Here is a 21,571-nt window from a genome sequence, read left to right on the forward strand (position 1 = left end):
GATTAAAGACTTTTGACTGTACTTTAAGCCACCTAGTAACACCATCTAGCTATCTCGGAGGGAAAAAAAGGCAACATTCAACTCATCCACTGAATGTCATTTGTAGAAAACCTAAAGTGATCACTACCTATACGCTCTTATGCTGAGCTCATGTTTATTTCAACATTCCACTCTCCTCTTATCACAAAAGTGAAACATGTGTTTTGAAAACGGATTAGACATAGTGGATTGAGGCTAATTTTGGTCATTGTTTTTTACTATATTATTAGTGAGTGTTGATTAAAGCGGTTGTTTACTTCTATCAACAGTCCCTGCTAGACGGGACTTTCCTGAGAAACAAGTTTTTGGTAGCACTGGTTTAAATGGGAGGATTCTTAGAAAAAAAAAAGAATCCCACCTAGCTACAGAAACAATGTAGCGGCTATGTGATATTTCTTCAAACCTTGCCAAAAATGTTTCAGCTGAAACTCTGTCCGGGGTAGAAATGAACCAATCAGATGAAAGTTCTGCTTCTGAAGGATCACGTGGTCCCAATCTGAGCGATAATCGATTATTGTTTGGCGTTGTCTTTGTAGTAAGTGAAAATGGTAACCTAGCTACACGGGTTTCCTGGAAATGTGCGGGTTCTGAGAATTGCCCCTTTCGTCATCCAGTTCGGCATAGCCGAAAGATGTAATTTTAAAAATTAGATAACGCTTTTTTTTTTTTTTTTTTGGTCAGTGTAATTTGTATAGATGATGGACACAAATTCATAAAGCCGCATTTGGAGATTACAGTTGATACTGAGTAGAATTTCAACAAGCATTTTATGATTGCATTGTACAAGAAAAGGCTTGAGAAAAGCTTTGAAAGAATTTAAAGATAATATGGGATTCCCAGAACCTCTGTAATTCTGCCTTTGAAGATGATGGCAATGAATTTATAAACGTGGAGCTTCCTCCTCAGCAGGTTGATGGAGTTTTCTGATGGTGGACTAGAGGCAGAATGAGGCATTGCTAGGAGTTACAAGTGTTATTTAAGATTCTGTGCTTAGCAATGAATCATTACGGGCATTTCAATAGAGATTAAAAATTGTCTTCAGTTAGTCATTTATCTTCAGTAACATACGAGAGGATGCTGAGCAGGCACTGGAAGCTGTAGACACTAATGTTTGTGAAAAATGCAACACCATGAAGGAATTGTCAGAAATGAATGAAATTTATTCCGCATATTACCGATAGTGATACAAGTAAACGATCACATTTACAAACAAAAAACAAAAAAAAAAAAAACGAAAGTTGGAAAATCAGTACTTTGGGTTTCTGTCATGCTGAGCGAGAGCCTGTACACATCGTGGCATTGAATCGTATAGGTTCTGAATGTAATCCTGGGGAATAGCTTTGACTTGATGTGAAAGTTCAGTTTCAGTGTGTGGCCCACTAGCTGTACGTGCGAGTCGCTGACCGATGAAATCCTAGGCATGCTGATTGAGCAACATATCTGAGGAAGATGCAAAACCTGTTGTACCTTAAAGAAGGCTTGTGCACAGGCATTTTTTTCCCTAAAATATAGTGCCTGGAATGCATCAAATAATGCATACTCTGTCATCATTATACTCCAGATTATAGCAAGATTTGTTGGAGAAAGCAACTTGTTGCCACAGAGCACGCCACGCACTGAGTTGCAGTGCTCACTGAAGTCGAAGGCATTTGTTACTCAGCGACAGGGCAATCCTGCGTAGAGGAACCCTTGCATGTAGTTCATGTTGCAGCAGACAGCGACGAACACTTGTAACGGTGCTCCAATATTGTACTAACATACGAGAGGATGCTCTACAATCTATCACAGCCATGCAGATGAGGTGTTTGTTGTGTGACCCATTGCCAGGATTTCACCTTGTTTAGTTCTCCCTGTCCATTTCTTCCAAACATGCATCACTGTTGTGGCATTGTGCTGCGTGCGGGCTGTGATTGTTTGATATGAAAGTCCACCCTCTTGCATACAGACGATGTGTCCTCGTTCAAACTTGTTGGTATGGCATCCTCTGCTGTTGACGAGGCATACTGAGCACAAATTAAATGTTCACTGCAGACGGAGGATGATAAACAGATTTCAGCACAACTTTACAGTCCTTTACAACTGCCATTTCTCTTTTCATGCATAATCCCTTTGTAATTCTAATCATTTGTATGTCTTAACTCACTTTACATTTCATGTAAGTTTGGTTCAAAGTGCATAATTCCTTCATGGTTGTGATTTTCACAAACATTAGTGTATATTAAGTAGTCCTAACTAAAAAAGCATCTTGAAATAAAAGTATGCAGTTGTCCAGATCAAATGTTTATTTTACAGAAAAATATAAACAGCTTATGCATACATGCATTGTTTTTATAGGATTCTGATCATACCTGAATAATAATTTTTCACTAAGTTGTATTTTACAATATGTAATTCTTTTAAATAAGTAACAATTACTTATCCATTATTTTAATTAAAAGAATTTTGTATATATTTTTGTTCTTATCAACTAATGAAAGGGATGTATATGTATTAATTTTATAAAATTCATGTGAATGTATGCAAATAAATTGTTTATAAATGTCACATAAGTTTATCCCTCCTTAAACCATTTTCATGTGAAACAGAAGCCTTATTCATAACAATATAATCAAACATACCAAGGTATAATTTTATTAAGACCCTGAGTTACATCAGTATGAACTTATGATGGAACTATTGGAACAATACTCATCATGAGTTGCGGATTACTTATAATTTGTCAGTAGGCATGTATGAAAATGGGTTTTGTAATTAATATTGAATGTATAACTTTTTCTTTTCATATAAATACAGAAGGATTTCATGTCTGCAGATAATGTATTACAAGAGGCTGTTGTGTGCCAGTGGACAAGCTGGTGAGAAGCTGAACACTAATAGCTTGAATCCTGGTGAATGGACTGCCTGCATAAGCATCGTCATGATTTTTCCACGTGATGAATGCAAGCCAGTTTGCCTTAAAGCATCCCTTCTTGGAAAACATCTTCTAATGTTTCATCACAAAAATCAGCCAAAAACTGTTTCTCATGATTTGAAAAATACGTATAAAGGAAGTCAAATTTAATTGATAAATTGTGCATGCTGAGATTGTATACTATATCATATACATTTTTTAAATATATTTTCTGTATCTCTAATGTTGAGAATTTTGATGTTTTAATTTAACCCTGAATGAAATGTTAAGTACTATAAGCAAAGTAAGCAGTTTTGTATTTGATGTCAGAACAATATATTTTTTTATTTTTTATTTTATACTTGTATATTTTTGCTTATGATTGGAATTTTAGTACAAATTATTTTGATTATTATGATGTGGCCTGTTCTCATTTAAAATGCATTTTGTATTTTTTTTCTTCTGTTATTTGCATTATAATAGATTGGCCATAACAACTATGGATGCCAAATCAACATGTATGGGAATAACTGTATTAAATTTTGAGGAAACCTTTAGGTGTCATTTATTATAAAGGTTGAGATGATTGTTTTTATAAATTCATTCATTTTTATCTATTTAAGAATTATCATTTAACATAAAAATATGAAAAAGAATAATATATTATAATACTAAATAAAATATACTTTTATAGTATATATATATATATCCAAGCTCACTATATGCGCACTCAAAGAGATACTTTTCTTTTTTGTGATGTATGTGATGATAATTTACTGTTAAGTATCTTAAGTTGTTCATAAATAGTGCTCATTTTTCATAATGCACCAAACAAACCTCACATAATTAATTTAGTAAAATATTACTGCAGAGACATATTTTTGAAATTGACATTAGTCCTCTATCCATCCATCCCATAGGGATAACTATGGGGCAGATTCCTACTGTCATCTACAGTATGCCCAAGCCCTTCGCCAATGACAGTTGCTTCTCAATACCCGTATTTTACAATTAAATTCATGAACCTGATCTGGCTGAGTTTCATATCAGGGGAATTAAAAAAGCAAAATACATTCATTACCTAAAACCATTTTTCTCCAACTAGGTGGATGATTATGTGATTGGTGTGCATGGATGGTAATGTGAAAGGATATGATTAGATTTCTTCTAGGTCATAACAGTTTTTAATAATGAAAAGCTCTTGTTCTTTTTTCTTTAAATTCTTGTTTTTTTTTTTTTTTTTTTTTTTTTTTTTTTTTTTTTTTTTATTTATTTATTTATTTATTTCAATGCACACTTTTTTAAAAGCAGACTGAATTAGCTGGATGATCACTACAAGTTTCTTGACATATTTAAAAGTAAAATAGTGTATCTACATTCATTTTGAATAAATTGTTATTACTATAGTCTGCAATCATTGAGTTCATTTTAAGATTATTTGTCCTTTTTTTTTTTTTTTTTTTTTTGGTTTGTGGAATAGGCGGCTGTATTTTTTAGATTTTCTGTTTATTTAGCCAGTTTTCTATATAATGGCTAACATAAAATATAATTTATGTGAGCCATTATATAGAAATTTATGTGCCCTGTTTTAAAAATTATGTATATCTTAATTTAAGTTTGTCTCATGTCAGATGAACAATGCTGCTAGTCTGGTTGAGAAATTAAGAAAGTCTGACCATTCCATGAAAAATCTTTTAGAACAGCTCACTGATTAAAATACATATACACACCAATTAACTGTGCTCATCAAAAGTGCTGTATTATATAATGCTTCTTCTGATGAGCAAAATTCAAAGCATTATTTCTCTTGTTTTCTGTGTATGAAGTTTGTAGCAAAATGGAATTATTATTTTTTTTTAATTTCATTCAATGATATCACTATTTTGATATGTCTGATAATGAACTACTGCATAAGTAATATCTATATGCAAACATAAACCAAAATCTTGCTTTAGAAGAATACCCACCGGTGTCGGTTCTCGAATAGATAAGACACAGAATACTGGTGATACAATTTAGGTTTGAATTCTATCAAGTGGGTTAGCTACATCTCTGTTTTTACAGTTTTCCCTATGTTTAATACGAATACAAGTCAGTTTCATTCAAAAAGTGCTCAAAGAAGGGCATCTCTTCTTTTAAGCAGATAGCCCTCAGGACCTTTGCCATAAAAATTCAACAGCTGAGCATGTACTAAAAGATAACATAGTATACAAATGTCCATTTTATAACTTTCAAATGAAGTGGTCGATTTAAATTTAACATCTGGTGCTATAGCAATATATGTGAATTGGGTAAACAGCCAGTTGATATGGTCTAAGGAACAGGGTTTTTAATTTTATTTTCTTTTCGTATAGCAAACTAGCTTGCCTATGCATATATGCAAGTCTAATTTATTTTTTACAAAAGATTCATATTAAAATACATACACATATGACAAAGAAATGTATGCACATAAGCTATAACTAATAAATCAGTTGAGCAATATGTGAACATAGATGCTAATGGTTCAAGTGTCGTGTAGCAGGGTATGACTGCAAACCCTATAGTGGTGCTGCAAACAAAAATTAGTGTCTGATTCAAAGCAGGCATAAAAATTAGTATACAGTTTGTCCCCATATGACACAAAACAAAAAGTATGTAATCAGAAAAAATATCATGTAGACATTGATTTACCCAACTTATAAGCTTTGGTAAAGGCCTTATCATTCGCATTAAATCTGTAGAATGATCAGCACCCTTCTGCTTTGGAAACAGCTCCAGAAAGACATGTTAACCTAATCCACACTACAGTAGAACATGTGACTCTGAACCATTACCATCGAAACTGCGAAACTGCAATTTCAGAGTTACTATGTACACTAATCTCGATATTAAAGCACTGGTAGCTCTATTTGAGATTGTGCTATTGTAGATGAGTGTAGAGCACCATAGAACGGTGATGTATAATATTAGGTTTATTTAGGAGCCAAAAAAAAAAAAAAATATTAGAAATGACCTATCCTGGATTCGAAATCTGGGCTTAAACACTGCCATCCAGAAGTGCTTCAAATTACATCATGAAAGCATGCGTTGAGAAAAAAGAAAATTCCGTACATTCTTCCCCATTTAAAAGGCAGTTGGGGAGGTGGTAACCTAATCGCCACCTGCTGGTGGTGAAGAATTATCGTCTACCACATTTTAGTTTGGGAACCACTTGGTTAGTTGGTTGAGCCTTTAGGTATTTATTTGAAATAGAAAATATCAGCGAATGACCGCCCCAGGATTTGCATTCTGGACTTCCCTATTGCCAGCCGAACGTGCTTCTAATTAGAACACGAAGCCAAGCGGTAAGGAAAGAGAAAATTAGTGACTTAGTATCTTATTTTATTTTGGCTGCACACAGTTCCTATATGTAGCTAAGCGAATTTCCCGGTCAGTAGCATAAATCCCAACCTTCCTAGTGGATAGCGTGCTTCCGCTCCTGTAAAATATTGCGATTTAAGAAGTCATCCACGATAGCTGATCAGTTCTGCAATTACATAAATAATAAAAATTAAGAATGAAATGGAGAAATTAATGTAACGTTAGTACAAACAAGAAGATGCAACAAAAAGATCAATTAGGAGATCACTTAGGGTCCGGTAATTGTACAGCATGCACATATACGTAGCATGACATCTATGGGGTGTAGGAGAGGGTATAAAGCATGCTGTATGCTCAAAACATGAACAGAAGCTACTGCACTGTACATTCGGTTTTAACAACATCGATTTGTAGTCTCAGCGTGACAGTTCTATAGACAATATCTGGACGACTTTGTCTGGAAGTTTGAAAGAAGGCCAAAGGCGACTATACACATCATGTCAGTAGTTTGGATTACATTTCGACCAAAGGGAGCAGCTATCTGAATGTTTAGTAATGCTCATTGCCAAATTAGACTTTTATATGCCCGTAGCACTTCAAAGATTTTGCTGCCTCCACATACATCTATAGTATAACGCCTCTTTCTCATCATTCCCTCTTTCTCGGGCTTAGATTAAGTGCACTAGGTATCTTCTAAAATCTGCAGTGAGAATTTTATTTTTGTGGACCCTTTGCACTCTTTCTTTGAATCTTTAAGCACCTTTTTGTAACGCTGCCTTTACCTGATGCCCTAAGCACGTGCTTACTTTCCTTAATGGCTAATCCAACTCTGGTAGTGGTTTTCCACAAACAACCCCGCCAGGATATGAAGAACTGATATCTTCTCTTACAGATGATGAGTTGGGTTCAGTTTATTTAGTTATGGCGAAACATTCGAGGGCTACCTGTCTAAGGAAAGGGATGGCTTCGTGAAAGACTTTCTAAGGGAAATTGGACTGTATATATGTTACACATATGGAAACCATGAAAACGCTTAGTTAGCAGCCAATCTGCTCGCCGGGATTCGAGCCCCGGCCCGAGTTTATCGGCTTTACCGCTCGGCCACTGGAGAGCCGTCTTTAGATGATGCAATATCTATGCTAATGACTCCCATCATCTGGTGGTGGTGACAGTGGGTGACATCCTAAGATGCATGCAATCTATTACTGGACATCCAATATGGCTAAAGACTTGGCTATAGTTTTCAGCGCCTAAAGACAACTGCAGATTTCATACACCCTTCTGTTTTCTAAGTATGGAAACTGTTTCATTCTAAAACTTCGTCAGTTTGGCATTTCCGTGACACTACGCCCAGGGACAGTTGTCCACCCTCGCCCGTCTCTAGCTATAACACTGATATCACTACGAAACAATCCCATGGTGTTTTGATCGCTTTGCGGACTTTCATGCCTTCTCGTCGGAGGCAGTGTCTTCTGTAGTGTTGCAAACAAAAGATCTGAGTAGCTCCAGTGGGAGTGGCGAGCATAACTGGCGCCCGGGGCAAAATACCTTTTTAGCGCTCTCCTTCCCGAAAAAAACACAGTGATATGATGAAAATCTTGTTTGGAGACCATTTGGCGCCTCTCTGCGACCGGCGCAACATACAACCCCTTTACGCCACTGAGTAGTTCAGCAATGGAGTTGAGCTTTAAGGATAGCAGCAGTTGCTGGCAAGACTAAACAGGTAAAGGGTGTGTCATCCAGTTTTCTAGGACAATAGAGCAGCCGCTGCAATATTATATGAGGCGTTATCATCCCGGTTCAAGAATAAGATAACAGCTTTAATCTTCCTATATTTAGATAATCTAGCCATCCTGGAAGTCTAAATATCTAGATAAAGCAGAGATTACGCAGTCGTCCCTCTGAGATCATCGAAAGGAAACAGTTTGCAAGTGCTCAAATTTTCGTTTGTCGTGTAAGGATCTTAAGTTTTACTAACGTTTATTTTATTTTAAATCTTTACTATCACTTCTTATTTTCTACTTCCGGTCAGAATTATAAGCGTTAAAGTATTTATGCAAAATTTGTCTGGCGAACGCCAAGTATTTAAGTTGTGGCTTTTTGCCAAGCGAGAGAGAGGAAGCAGTGAGTCGAAGCAGGCCGCTTACCTTAGAAGTTTTACGCAGTTGCTGGTTGCCTTCCAGGCCAGAGGTTCTAATCCTCTTGATAAATTTTAAACGTATTGTAATGTTCACAGTTCTCTGTACTACATACGGCTTCCTGTTAATATAAGGCCAATCTTCCACGTTTATTATTTTAAAGTTAAATTAGAGTTTAGTTCTATTTTTATATTTTTACGTTAGACCCCAAGTAGCGGGTCTGTGTATTCCGAAGTACGGAAGTTATTTTAAATAGAGAAAAATAAAGGGTTTTGTATACCCTTCTTGTGTATCCTGTCTACGTCCCACAGTTTTGAACATAGCTTTAGTAAGCTCTCTGTTCCCAGTCAGGTCCTTGCATGTTCCCGAAGAAGGTAAGACGGAACATTGATCCTGATAGTGGCGCCCAACGAAGAAGAATAACCATGGCCGAGTTTCAAGAAGAACCTGTGCTGCCTGCAGAAACGGCTCAGAATCCAGAAATGCCAGCTGCCGCCCTGGAAGGATTTGGTTACATCGTCCAGACCATGCGCGCTTCGATGAAACCAGAAGCAACATTTAATGGAAACTCACCGGTAACCAGTTTTTTTGAAAAATTGGATGACCACTTCATGCTCTACCCCGTGCACGAATTTCAAAAAGTTACCTTAGCTACCAGCGCTTTGAAGGGCCAAGCGCTTAACTGGTTCAAATGTATAGGCAGAAGTCTCTTGTGTCAAGCAGGAAGTCCCACCTATACTTAGGAGAATTTCAAGACTGCCCTACTAAAAGCCTTCCCTGTTGTAAGGGATCGTGCGAAATTAGAAACGGAACTTTTTAGTATATATCAACAAAGAATTAAAAACCTCTCAAGCTTTATTTTAAGAAAAATTCACGTCTTCAAACTCTTGTATGGAAACCGTCCGGATCCTGAGATAATTCAAGTGATTTTACCGAGGTTACTGCCCCAAGTGCAAGACTTTATTGAATTAAGAAATCAGACTACACTGGAAAAGTTATTTGAGCTAGCAATCCAGTTTGAAAGCAGAAGAACGGCGGACATTGCAAGAAGACGCCAATATCAACAGCGAAACCAATTTGGTGCGCCAAAACTACAGCAAACTCAAGCACACGGCTACGGAAGCAAATCGAATCAGTGGGCAAGGAAACCCGAGCTTCAAAAACAGCCGGCAAACGTCGACAGTTCAATAGCAATCCAGGAAAAAAGTCTCAAGGCCAGTGGAAAAAGAAGGAAAGCACGGAATTGAAAAATAAGTTAAACTAAAACGGATTTCTGCTGACGGGAGTGTGCGGAAATCCGAAGGCCAAGAAAACCCCTCTTCCTTCAAGTTAAATATAGTAATAGTGAAAAATTTGACTCTTCCGAAGATTGAAGTGTTGGTGAATAATATCCCAGCCACCGCACTCCTGGAATCAGGCGCGCAGTGTTCCTGTGTAGCAGAAGAATGTTTTAGGAAGTATTTTCGGAAATACCGCATATATAATTCGGATAATACGACAGTGTTAGCGGCGCAAGGAGAAAAATGTAAGTGTATAGGTAAAGTACCTCTGTATGTCCGTATCAAGGACGAACAAGTAAAGGTGATGTTTTTTATAGTAAAGAATCTGCAAGCGCATATAATTTTAGGAATAGATTTTCTTTCAGACGCACAAGCAACGCTGGATTTTAATGAAGCGTCCCTCAAGCTGACAATGAAACCAGTTCGTGCAGAAAAGGCTGAACCGCCGATGTTAAATCTTGACCACCTGCCTAATGACGAGCAAGGAAGAATCCGACAAGTTGTAAGTGAATTTGCTTCGTTATTTAGTGATATTCCAGGATTTACTCAGGTTACTAACCATAGTATTGACACCGGAGATTCAATGCCAGTTCGCCAAAAAGCATACCGGTATGATAAGAATAAGGAAAAAATTATAGAATGGCATATCACCGATATGCTACGTAAAAAGATCATAACGCCCATCTCAAGTAGTTATGCTAGCCCGGTGGTTTTATGTAAGAAAAATAATGACTATCCTTTGACACATCCAAAAAGGTGGAGATTCGCGATTGATTACCGTAAATTAAACTCCATAACTAAATATCCGGTATATCCGTTACCTATTATTGAAGAAATTCTAAAGAACATAACATCCACCAAATATATGACGACTTTAGACTTAACGACTGGTTATTTTCAAATAGGGGTTAGGCCTGAGGACGTGCCTAAGACTGCTTTTATAACCAAGTCTGGCACTTATGCATTTTTGCGTATGCCGTTCGGCCTTTCAGGGGCCCCGGCAACATTTCAGCGATGTATGGACATTGTGTTAAGACCTGTTCTTGGAAAGTCCACATTTATCTATTTAGACGATATCATTATTACTAGTGATAATCTCGACCAACATGTACAGGATTTAAGACAGGTGTTTTCTTTATTAAATGAGGCCGGTCTAAAAGTTAATGTCGAAAAGTGCAAATTTGCAGCCCCTGAATTAAAATATTTAGGTTACAAGATATCTCAGAAAGGAATAGAGACAGACGAATCAAAAATAATTGCTGTACAAAAGTATCCGACTCCAAACACGGCAAAGAAGCTCTCTTCTTTTCTAGGACTTTGTTCATATTATAGGTCCTTTATAAAAGATTTTGCAGCTATCGCTGAGCCATTGTTAAAATTAAAAAGGAAAAAGGCAAGATTCTCGTGAACGGCCGAAGCCAATAGTGCTTTCGAAAAATTAAAACAAGCATTAACGCAAGCCCCTGTGTTGAAATTTCCTGAAAAGAATGAGAATTTAGAAATTTCTGCGGATGCTTCGGATTATGCGGTAGGAGCGGTACTTTCGCAAAATCAGCAGCCCGTAGCATTTTTTAGCCGAACTTTAAATCAAACACAAAGAAACTATTCCGCGACCGAGAGAGAGGCACTTGCAGTTCTGTTAGCAGTGCAAAAGTTCCGAGTCTATTTTGGAAAGGCGCCAATAACAGTGTACTCTGATCATGCGGCGGTAACTAGATTGTACTCAGGGAAAAACTTATCCCCAAGGTTAATAAGATGGGCACTCAAGCTACAAGAATATAATCTGGTAATCAAGCATACCCCCGGAAAGGAAAATATCGTAGCAGATGCCCTATCAAGAATTAAAATAGATGAACAAGGTAATACTGTAAAGGTGGCAATGCTCACAGCATGTACAATAAATTCCCGAGAAACTGTAATAACCGAACTGGGTAAGGATCCTGAGTTTGGAAGCATTTATGAGTATTTAAAGGATCCTGAAAATTTTAGCCACCAAGATATTGTGGCGATAAGAAATAGGGCGACCCATTACGAACTAATAAATGGTCTATTATTTTATACAAAAACTACAAATTCCAACAACGAATTTCGACCTGTTATCCCAGCTAGTCTTATATTAAATATCCTGCAGGAGCTCCATGACAGCCCTTTAGCTTCTCAAGCTGGTATTCGAAAAACTATCCAACGCGTACGCGAGGCAGTCTATTTTCCTGAACTGCAAAAGTTAACAAGGGCGTATGTCCAGTCCTGCCCAACATGTCAAGCAGTTAATTATATTAATTTCCGCCCGGCCGGGTTTCTAAATAGTATTAAATCCGAATTTCCAAATGAAATAATTGGCATCGATTTATTGGGCCCTTTCCCAAAATGTGAGTTAAATAAAAGTCGCTATCTCCTTGTTATGGTTGATCATTTTAGTAAATGGACCGAAATTGTTCCCTTAAAACGAGCCTCCGCGAAATTAGTTACTGATTCTATTTTAAATAAATATATTTTAAAATACGGGGCGCCCCTAAAAGTTATATCGGATAATGGTCCTCAATTTGTAAGTAATATATTTGAAGACATGTGCCAAAAACTGGGCATACGTCATTTAAAAATGGTCCCGTATCGGCCGCAATCAAATATAGCGGAACGGGTCAACAGAAATATAGTGAAAATTATCCGTAGTTATGTTAAAAATTTTCATAAAAGCTGGGATAACTATGTCAATGAATTTGCTTTCGCCCTTAGGACCGCAAAACATGATACAACGGGCAAAACTCCTGCTGAGTTATTTTTAGGCAGAAAGATTATAACGCCGTTAGATAAATTATTTTATGTGCAACAAAGAGACCCAGAATTTAAAATGGGTGATATAGAAAAACTAATAAAAGAAGCAAAAAAGAATAAGGAAGTAGCACAAAGAAAACAGAAGCTCTATTATGATTTGAAACGACGGGGAGTAACTTATAAAGTAGGGGATGAAGTTTTAAAAATTAAGCATTCACTTTCTTCAGCACCAGAAGATAAAACTGCCAAATTTTTTCCACGATTTAAAGGACCATATGTTATTGAAAAAATAACTCACGCTGTAGTAGTGTTAAAAGCCAGAAATGGTGAAATCTGCTCCGCAAACATTGATCAAATGAAACCCTACTATGATCGTAATAAAATGCAAATATTTTCAGATCTTTTGCAGGATCCGGCACGGCAGACACCGCAGGCACAAGCTCCAGAGGTGGAAACATGACAAGTACAAGGGCAAGCCATTAAGAGCCAGGAGCAAGTGAAAAGAAAGTTTCCCCGCGGAAAAATTGAAGGTAGCAAGAAAAAGAAGCCATTCCACCCTCCAGAAAAGAGAGTTCACGATCACCCCCAGAAGGAAGAAGGGAGAAGGACGACGTATGCAAAGAGAACCAGGAGAAATGACGGCAACTATAACCCGGCTCTAAAACGGAAGATCTACTCATCCGACAGGACTCTCCGCAGCAAATGTCGCCGAACTGCGGAAGGGCCATCAGCGGCGGAGGAAAAGTTACAAGGAAAATTTAAATGGCCAGCAACGAGGTCCAAGCAGGAACACGAAAGAAGTTTCCCGGTTCCGCCAAGACCAGCTGCCATCAAACGACCAAGACCACAGGCAGAAGCGAAAAAGAAGGTATTCAAGGGTGACCGAACTGGAGAAAAAAGAAAGCATCTAGAGGAAGGCACTGAAGGGCGAGCCCGGTACAAGAAGGAGGATAAATCAAAAAACTATCTGCACTACCTTTAAGGACTGGGCCCAGAAAAGAATGTCCGAATATCACAAAGATAAGTAAAATTTTATGTTACTTTGCAAACATTAAGTTAATCTTTCATTCTTACTGCAAGTGGCAGATTTCAAGAAGTTTTACCTCATGCGAGGTCTACCTTTATCGCCAAAAGGGCGAGAAATGAGTTGTTACCGATTTTGGTATTATGTTTTTCAATTACTCGCGCGTAAAACTAAAGTTGATGTATAATAGCGTTGTGTAAAGACTTAAATATTGTAAAAAGTTATTGTATAAATATTATTTAAAACATTCTGGCAAGAAAGAAGTTGTAGTCTGAAAGACTTTTTGAAATGTATTATTTCAATGTAGAAAGAATTGGCACTTGCTTTAAAAAGAACAGAAGTTAACAATGTACTACTAATGTATGTTTTCAAATGTATAAAATTAACGGCACGTTAATATGTTCTTATATACAATGTGAACTGTTATTTTAAATGTTAAGAAATACCGTGATATGGTAAAAGTGAAAGTAATGTTAAAATTTTTTTTATTCGTGTACCTGTAAAAAGACTAAATCATGGTGAATATGTGTTAAAGGTTGAATGATGTAGTTAGGCTCTCTGACGCTACACTTCAGAGTTAGCCACTTTCAGAATAGTACCTCAGGGTTTAGAGTTGAAATTAGGGTGTGTTACGAGGTCTTGGTATGTTGAATTTTAACACGTTAGTGTTTTGATTGTAGGAGGAAGTGTTGAACACATAGACATAAACACATTCGTGTTTGGTGTTCTTTTACAACACATGTCAGAGAACACGGGGAGAGATAATTAAAATAATCATGAATGAAATAAGAATGTTTAGAGAAATATAATTATACATGTTACCTGCCATTTCATTTTGTAACATTTCATTAAACTAGTTTTCCTTCCAGATCTCTGGAAGGAACCAGATTTGAATAAAAGCTCCTGTTTAGATGCAGTACAGATGAAAAAAAATTGTGTGTCCTGGGAGCTGCTATTGTAAAAACAAATTTCTTTCTTTTAAATTTCTAGTTTCTAGCGAAAAATGTTTGTAAAAGATTGGCCTCGCGTTAGATTCTAGAGCTAAAAGTTTTCAACAAGGTCCTTTTAGACCTCAGTTTTAAAATAATTAACTCTGGCGGGAAGTACGTAAGGATCTTAAGTTTTACTAACGTTTATTTTATTTTAAATCTTTACTATCACTTCTTATTTTCTACTTCCGGCCAGAATTATAAGCGTTAAAATATTTGTGCAAAATTTGTCTGGCGAACGCCAAGTATTTAAGTTGTGGCTTTTTGCCAAGCGAGAGAGAGGAAGCAGTGAGTCGAAGCAGGCCGCTTACCTTAGAAGTTTTACGCAGTTGCTGGTTGCCTTCCAGGCCAGAGGTTTTAATCCTCTTGATAAATTTTAAACGTATTGTAGTGTTCACAGTTCTCTGTACTACATACGGCTTCCTGTTAATATAAGGCCAATCTTCCACGTTTATTATTTTAAAGTTAAATTAGAATTTAGTTCTATTTTTATATTTTTACGTTAGACCCCAAGTAGCGGGTCTGTGTATTCCGAAGTACGGAAATTATTGTAAATAGAGAAAAATAAAGGGTTTTGTATACCCTTCTTGTGTATCCTGTCTACTTCCCACAGTTTTGAACATAGCTTTAGTAAGCTCTCTGTTCCGAGTCAGGTCCTTGCATGTTCCCGAAGAAGGTAAGACGGAACATTGATCCTGGTAGTGGAAGTGAAATACTTTGTCGCTATATGAAGCTCCATACATCTGAAGATGATTAATTCACTACTGACTGCAGTTGTGCTAATGTTCTTCTACTCACGTGCATCTTTTCCAAGATTCTTCGCTAACAATAGTGCTACACTTCATGGTATACCAACTGTCGCTAGCTTGTTAAGGAGTGAAGATATAGCACCTGTCTTAGCGTAGGCATTCTGAAGGCTGTCGTATGCTCCAACTTAATATATGGTGTATGGTCTGGGGACTTTTGACAACCCGTCGCTAGTGCCTTTCAATGCTTTCATAGCTGTAATCAGCCCTGCAAGAAGAATTGAACATAATTTCTCAGAAATTCGTGGACGATCTCGTACAGAGCATGAATATACAGTAGAGAGACTGCATCACAATTAAGTAGGATTATATCCCCTAGTGATAATTGCGTTTGTGTTACCCTTATCATATGGGCATTCACCTTCTGATTTGAGTAGAATACAGATCTATTTCGAATCTGCTTTTGTATCTTTTGCATTCCTTTCTTAGTCAGTGTTGTCACATTTCTCACTGTCTAATACGTTGACGATGTTATACTATGCTTTGCACCATTCTAATTACTGCTTGCACATGAGACATAACATGTGAAAATCTATCTGTCTCAACCAATATACACCAATACCTGACAAAGAATCCAAGCACGGTATTTCAGTAGGATAAAGAACGCCACTCATAGCTTATTGCCCAAGACTGGTTACGTCATTTACTGACACTTACACTACCTACCTGCTCCAAAAATATGTCCCTTGTTGAGTATAAACCTACCAGTAAATTTGGTGACTACTGTTAGTTCTACTGGTTTGAAATTCCAGCGAACGGACTGGTCGCATGGGAGTTTTTAATGTTTTCTCTTGCGCAATGTGAATGGCAGCAAGTTTTCTTCGAAAAGTCCATCATGAAGCCATCAAGAATCTTTGCTCTTCTTTAGACAAATAGCCCTCAAGTGCTTTTCTAAAATCAAACAAACCAAATCGAACCTTTAAAAAGTGCTCCACAAAAGCATCCCTGTTCTTAGGCAGAAAGCCCTTGCGGGCTTTGCAGGGATCAAAATAATGTGACTTAAGCTCTATCTGGCCTGCGTAGGCTCAGTGCTTCGATGTCCTCAATATGAAACACATTATCTAGCAAGTGTGGAATGTTTGCCATAGGATTATACGAGTGCCTGTTCAATTTTATGCCTCAATGCATTGTGGTCAGTACTTAATTTCTAAAAGAAGAAGGACTATGAAAGGTCGTCAACAAAGATAAAAATAAAGAAAAAATAAAAATAAAATGTAAATTAATAAATAAAATTAGATAATTCAATTTAATTAATGAAAATAGTTCAGTAGAAAATTGAAATACCAGAGCTCATCTTAATTTAGACTCCAACAGGAATTATACTTTTGCTCAAATAGTGAAAAGTACTGGGACTGGATTTTAGGTGGATTAAAGACGTGACTATGACTTGAGATCGTACTGAAGATGATTTCACTGCATGCATATCCTTCTTTAATTGACCTGCTGCTCTGTTTTGATGAGCAGATCTCAAAACAAGAGAATAGATAAACAAGAGCTAAGTTCAGAATCCAGAAAGCAAACGGAATTAATATTTTTTATGAAGAGCATTGCTTATAGATTATAGGTCACATAATATCATGATAAAAGGTGTTTATTACGCTAACCTGTTGACTCAACTTGTACTAGGCCCTCCAGCGGCCGAGAGGTAAATCCGCTGAATGCTAGTAATTCGCTCAGAGTTTTATCTTGACGAATAGGCTGGCTCCATAGGAGATTTTGCTGTTTTCCTCATGTATAAAGTGAAACAGAGCCAGTTTTCCTTATATTGTTCCTTTGAAAAGGCATATCTTCTTTTAGACACATAGTTCTCACATTTTTTTGACGTAATAATCCAATACAATTCCTATTAACTATAAAACTGTGTAGCAAACTCAGCAGTAAAATTCCGCTATGCATAAAAACGCTGCAGCACACAAGACTAAAATTTGCCAGATTGCTGTTCCAGGAATAATAATTTCAGCTTATACCCTATGCACAATGTTCACTAGAACTTGTCATCATTCTTTTTTGTTTCAAAAACAGAAGTATTTGCATATTTCATACTGCAGTCTGATGATGATTTGAATGATGTTCAGGAATGATCTGAAGGCTGTGATAAAAAATATTTTTATATTGGAATTCAATGCGTAATTGATTGCTGTACTAAATGCAAATGTAAAAGTCTACATAGGAATTTGAAAATGCAATTTTAGACATTTATCTTCTACAAATTTATTATGCTTAAACTTACTGAATATCTCTATATATGGAATAACATTAAGCAGAGAAAAGGAATATTTCACAAATGGCATGACATGACAAAACTAAAATGTACATAGGCTGTACAATGAAATTTTCTACCATTATGAAGATGTAAGACACACAGCTCTTAAGTTGTCTGAATAATTTAAAAATAATACACTTGTTATGAATCCAGGTAAACATTGAAATTTAAAATGGAAGTTAGATTTTGAATGTTGATCATAAGTTTCAAGGCTATTAAGTTAAAATGCAGAAAACTTTTCAAAAGAGAAATTAAAAAACTGAAAACCACAAATTACAGAATTAATGTATTCACAAAAAAAAAAAAAAAAAAAAAAAAAAAAAAAATCACACGAGTTCACCAGACAAACCAGTTAAGAAAAATAATAATTGAACTAAGGAAGCAGCTGTTATTTTGGAAACAAATGAACAAAAACTTTTCATTTGAAAAATAATAAAAATATATAGAGAGATTTTAAATCATTAATGAAAAGATCATTAAAAATGCCAGTGTGGTAACTGTATTAGAAATCTCAGCTCTTCTACATATAAATCCATTAGTAACTTTAAATAAATAAATAAAGGTAATACAAGACATTCTGGTTGTTCTGATAAAGTCATACATGTGTGCTGATTCATTGCAGTTAGCAATATTTCTTGAAATGTGTTGGTCCTGAAATCAGTTTCTCATGTATTTCAAGGTTTTGAAAAGAAGTAAAAAAAGTATCAAATTGGTTAAAATTTATTCAAAGGGGTTAAAACAAAAAGAGCGGCATTTATCTCATGTACATATTTTAATTCTTTTAGAACTTGTATTTTAGAACCATCAAAAATTGTTTTCAGATTTTTTCATTAAATAGCTTCACAAAACTCACTTCATTCTCTGACAACTGAAAGTATTAAATTATATTGCTTGTATTATTTGTTACTGTACTAAAAATGGTTTGCCTTAATAGATGTTGTGTATTATTTATTTTTAGATTATTATATTAGATTAAGTTTATTCTTATAGGAAAAAAAAGTAATAATGTATATATGTGCAAGATAAGTTGATAAAAAGGTTAATTTTTTTGATTGTTTACTTAAAACATCCAACAGAAGTCATACACTTAAAATTTATATGTACTATAAATTGATTCACATATTTGCATTAAACTGAATATTTTTAAACACATTATCTTAGAATAATAATGTACTTATGTAGAATTTACTAATATTTTACTCTATATACATACAAATATATTGCATTATTTCAGACTTCCATATTTAGATATTTGGATAAAAAAGGCCAAGCATTTTTAGATGTCACATCTGTAAATAGTATAAAGCAAAACTCTTACAGAAAAAAAAAAAAAAAAAAAAAAAACAAAGGGAAAAGAAAAGGACATTTGAAGTACAGTTCTTATACTAGAAATTAGGTGCTTTAAACCTATAAGTTCTTTTGATAAAGTTAATGATAAGACATAGTGCTGCCATTTATTTTTAAATAGAATATATAAATATGTCATCTATTACTTGAATATAATATATATATATATTAATATATAAATATGCTTGAATATAATGTACAATTATCTTCAGGAAAATATTCATAACATTATAATTTTTCTAACAAAAATAATCATCTGTTATCATACTTCAATACCATAAAATATATTTGGAGGTAAAATGACTTTCCTGTATAAAGTTTTATTTTTGAGCTTATGAGGACAGGATATGATAATAAAACAAATACTGCATAAGTCATTTGTAAGGGATTATTTTCTATATTCAGAAGTCACATATATTTATAAAAAATACCTTAGAATTATCTTTATTATTATTTTGTACATATCCCCCTCCTTCTTTTCAATATTAAATATAAGAGAGTCAATTGTGTTTTTAATAAATCATCAGGTACACTATCAAAAGGTCAAAAACTTTCACGTCTTTATATTAAATCACGAAAGTGTCTCTGCGCAACTAGTCGTACGTTTAGCATTTTTACCATGTTTCAGCTAAACGTCCGACGTCGTACGGGTAGACACAGCCTAAATTTTACCACCGCCATTTTAGTTTTTTGACAGTATTGTATGCCAGCCGTTGCTCTTGCATAATATTCTAGCATTGTGTACAAAGTTATTTCATTCTGGATAGATTAATTCTTAAAAATGAAATTTGCTTTTTTTGCGAAAAGATATTTTTAATTTCGTTGTAATTTATTTCGACATTTATGTAATGTGCATGATGTACGTTCCGAATCAATAGGAAGTAGTTTAATTGGTTCATCTTACGGCAGAAATTCATTAACCTAATCAACAATTAAGAGAGCATATTGGGGATATGCACGATATTGTACTTGAATGTGATGAACTTAGATTTTCGAACTTCGAAAATAAGAAAATCTGTAGTTTATATTTATTAAAATTTCTATCATTTCTTTGAAAGTGACCTTATAATATTTCATCTTGGCCGCCATCTTGGATTTCAGAAATGCGCCAAAAAGCGCATTTCGAAATCCAAGATGGCGGCCAAATATTGTTTTCCCTATCCGAGGGAAGTGGACAGGGAAAACAATTCTGAACAACCAAAAGGAAAAATTGAACTTACCCTTGTTCATGTTGACATGATGACACCTGACATTCCCTGTTTCTTCAATGTTGTACAACATAGTTAATGTTATATTACTAAGCATGATATGATAACTTACTAATTGTAATTCAGTCTAAAGTAATAGAACAAGAAATTTTAATTAACGTGTACTTTAACGAGTGAAATGTTTTGCATGAAACGCTATAGGGCGAAGAAGTACTTAGGCTCAAACTGTAAACAATTGATTTAAAAGAAAGCTTCCAACCTAAAAATTTGACTTGCATGTAATTTCGGCATTATATTATTTCGCATTTAAATTAATAATGAATTTATATTTAAATTAATTATGTTATGCAGGTAAGTGTATGATAGTTAAACATGATATATATGGATGAGAAATGAAAAATTAGAACATTTATTAAGCTATTTGTAATATATGCTAAGTTCTTTTTAAGAAACTTATTTTTCAGTATATAGCACTCATTTTTTTTATTTATTAATCAATTTGAACATATATTTTCTATTTTTCCCTGTGTTAGAATTTCAACTTTTTTTTAATTAATCAATTTAAACATACATTTCTTAACTTATTTTTCAATATGCAAGAATTTCAACTCTTTTAATTAATCAATTTAAACACATATTTTTTAACTTTTGTTTCAATATGTAAGAATTTCACCTTTTTTAATTAATCAATTTAAACATACATTTCTTAACTTATGTTTCAATATGCTAGAATTTCATATTTTTTAATTTATCAATGTAAACATATATTGCAAAATGAAGGTACTTACCCCTAGATGATATTGCTTGTACAATCTTTGTCTTCTTAAATTATGTTATTTATATTTATATAAAAATTTCACTTTTTAACAAGAAAATTTTTATCCAGGTTATCACAGTTTCACCTTTTCACAAGAATATTTTTATCCAGGTTCTCACAGTTTCATCTTTTCACAAGAAAATTTTTATCTTGTTTCTCACAGTTTTGCAAGAAAATATGTATCCAGTTTCTCACAGTCAACAAGTTCACAAGTAACTGTGTATATGATAACCAGGGCTGGAAAGGGAGCATATGTCCGTGGGCACATCATCCAAGGGAAGCCAAAATGATGTTACGAATTTTTAGAGTTGAATGTTTTCCATTTTTGGCCAGTAGTCGGGAGGGGCACAAAATCTTCAGTTGTCCCTGGGCGCTGAAAACAGTAACTATGACTCTGCCGATAACTTATAAAATTTCATTTTTTCACAAGAAAAACTGTTATAGATTCATTCCTTGTTAAAATCCAATGCTTCGTTTCACTGAATTCCACTCTTATAGATCGAGGCCTGTTCATCAGATCTGAAAAAGAACAATTTTTACAAGCATTTTGAAATTAGAAATGATTCCATTTCCACATCACCTTAAGACTTACACGTACTTAAAAAAAGAAAAATCTTTTCTTCTGCTTTTTGACTATTCATTTTAATTGAAGCATT

The 21,571-nt window shown here is 35.0% G+C and overlaps 1 long non-coding RNA gene across 7 annotated transcripts in view; it reads left to right on the forward strand.

Moving 5' to 3' along the window:
• LOC146992863 (uncharacterized) overlaps window positions 1-3,484 on the forward strand; it is a 47,699-nt gene extending 44,215 nt beyond the window's left edge. For 4 of the 7 annotated variants that reach the window (XR_015039229.1, XR_015039231.1, XR_015039230.1 and 1 more), the window contains one exon: window positions 2,852-3,484. This is a non-coding gene — a long non-coding RNA (uncharacterized LOC146992863). Of the gene's footprint in view, window positions 1-2,832 lie in introns of all 7 variants that reach the window. The other 3 variants (XR_015039233.1, XR_015039234.1, XR_015039236.1) reach the window with 1 other exon arrangement.
• The last annotated feature ends 18,087 nt before the right edge of the window (window positions 3,485-21,571 follow it).

The sequence above is a fragment of the Stegodyphus dumicola genome, chromosome X2 (genome assembly GCF_044657685.1).
Source record: "Stegodyphus dumicola isolate Sdum_Otavi_A_Nest chromosome X2, ASM4465768v1".
Lineage (NCBI taxonomy): Eukaryota > Metazoa > Arthropoda > Arachnida > Araneae > Eresidae > Stegodyphus > Stegodyphus dumicola.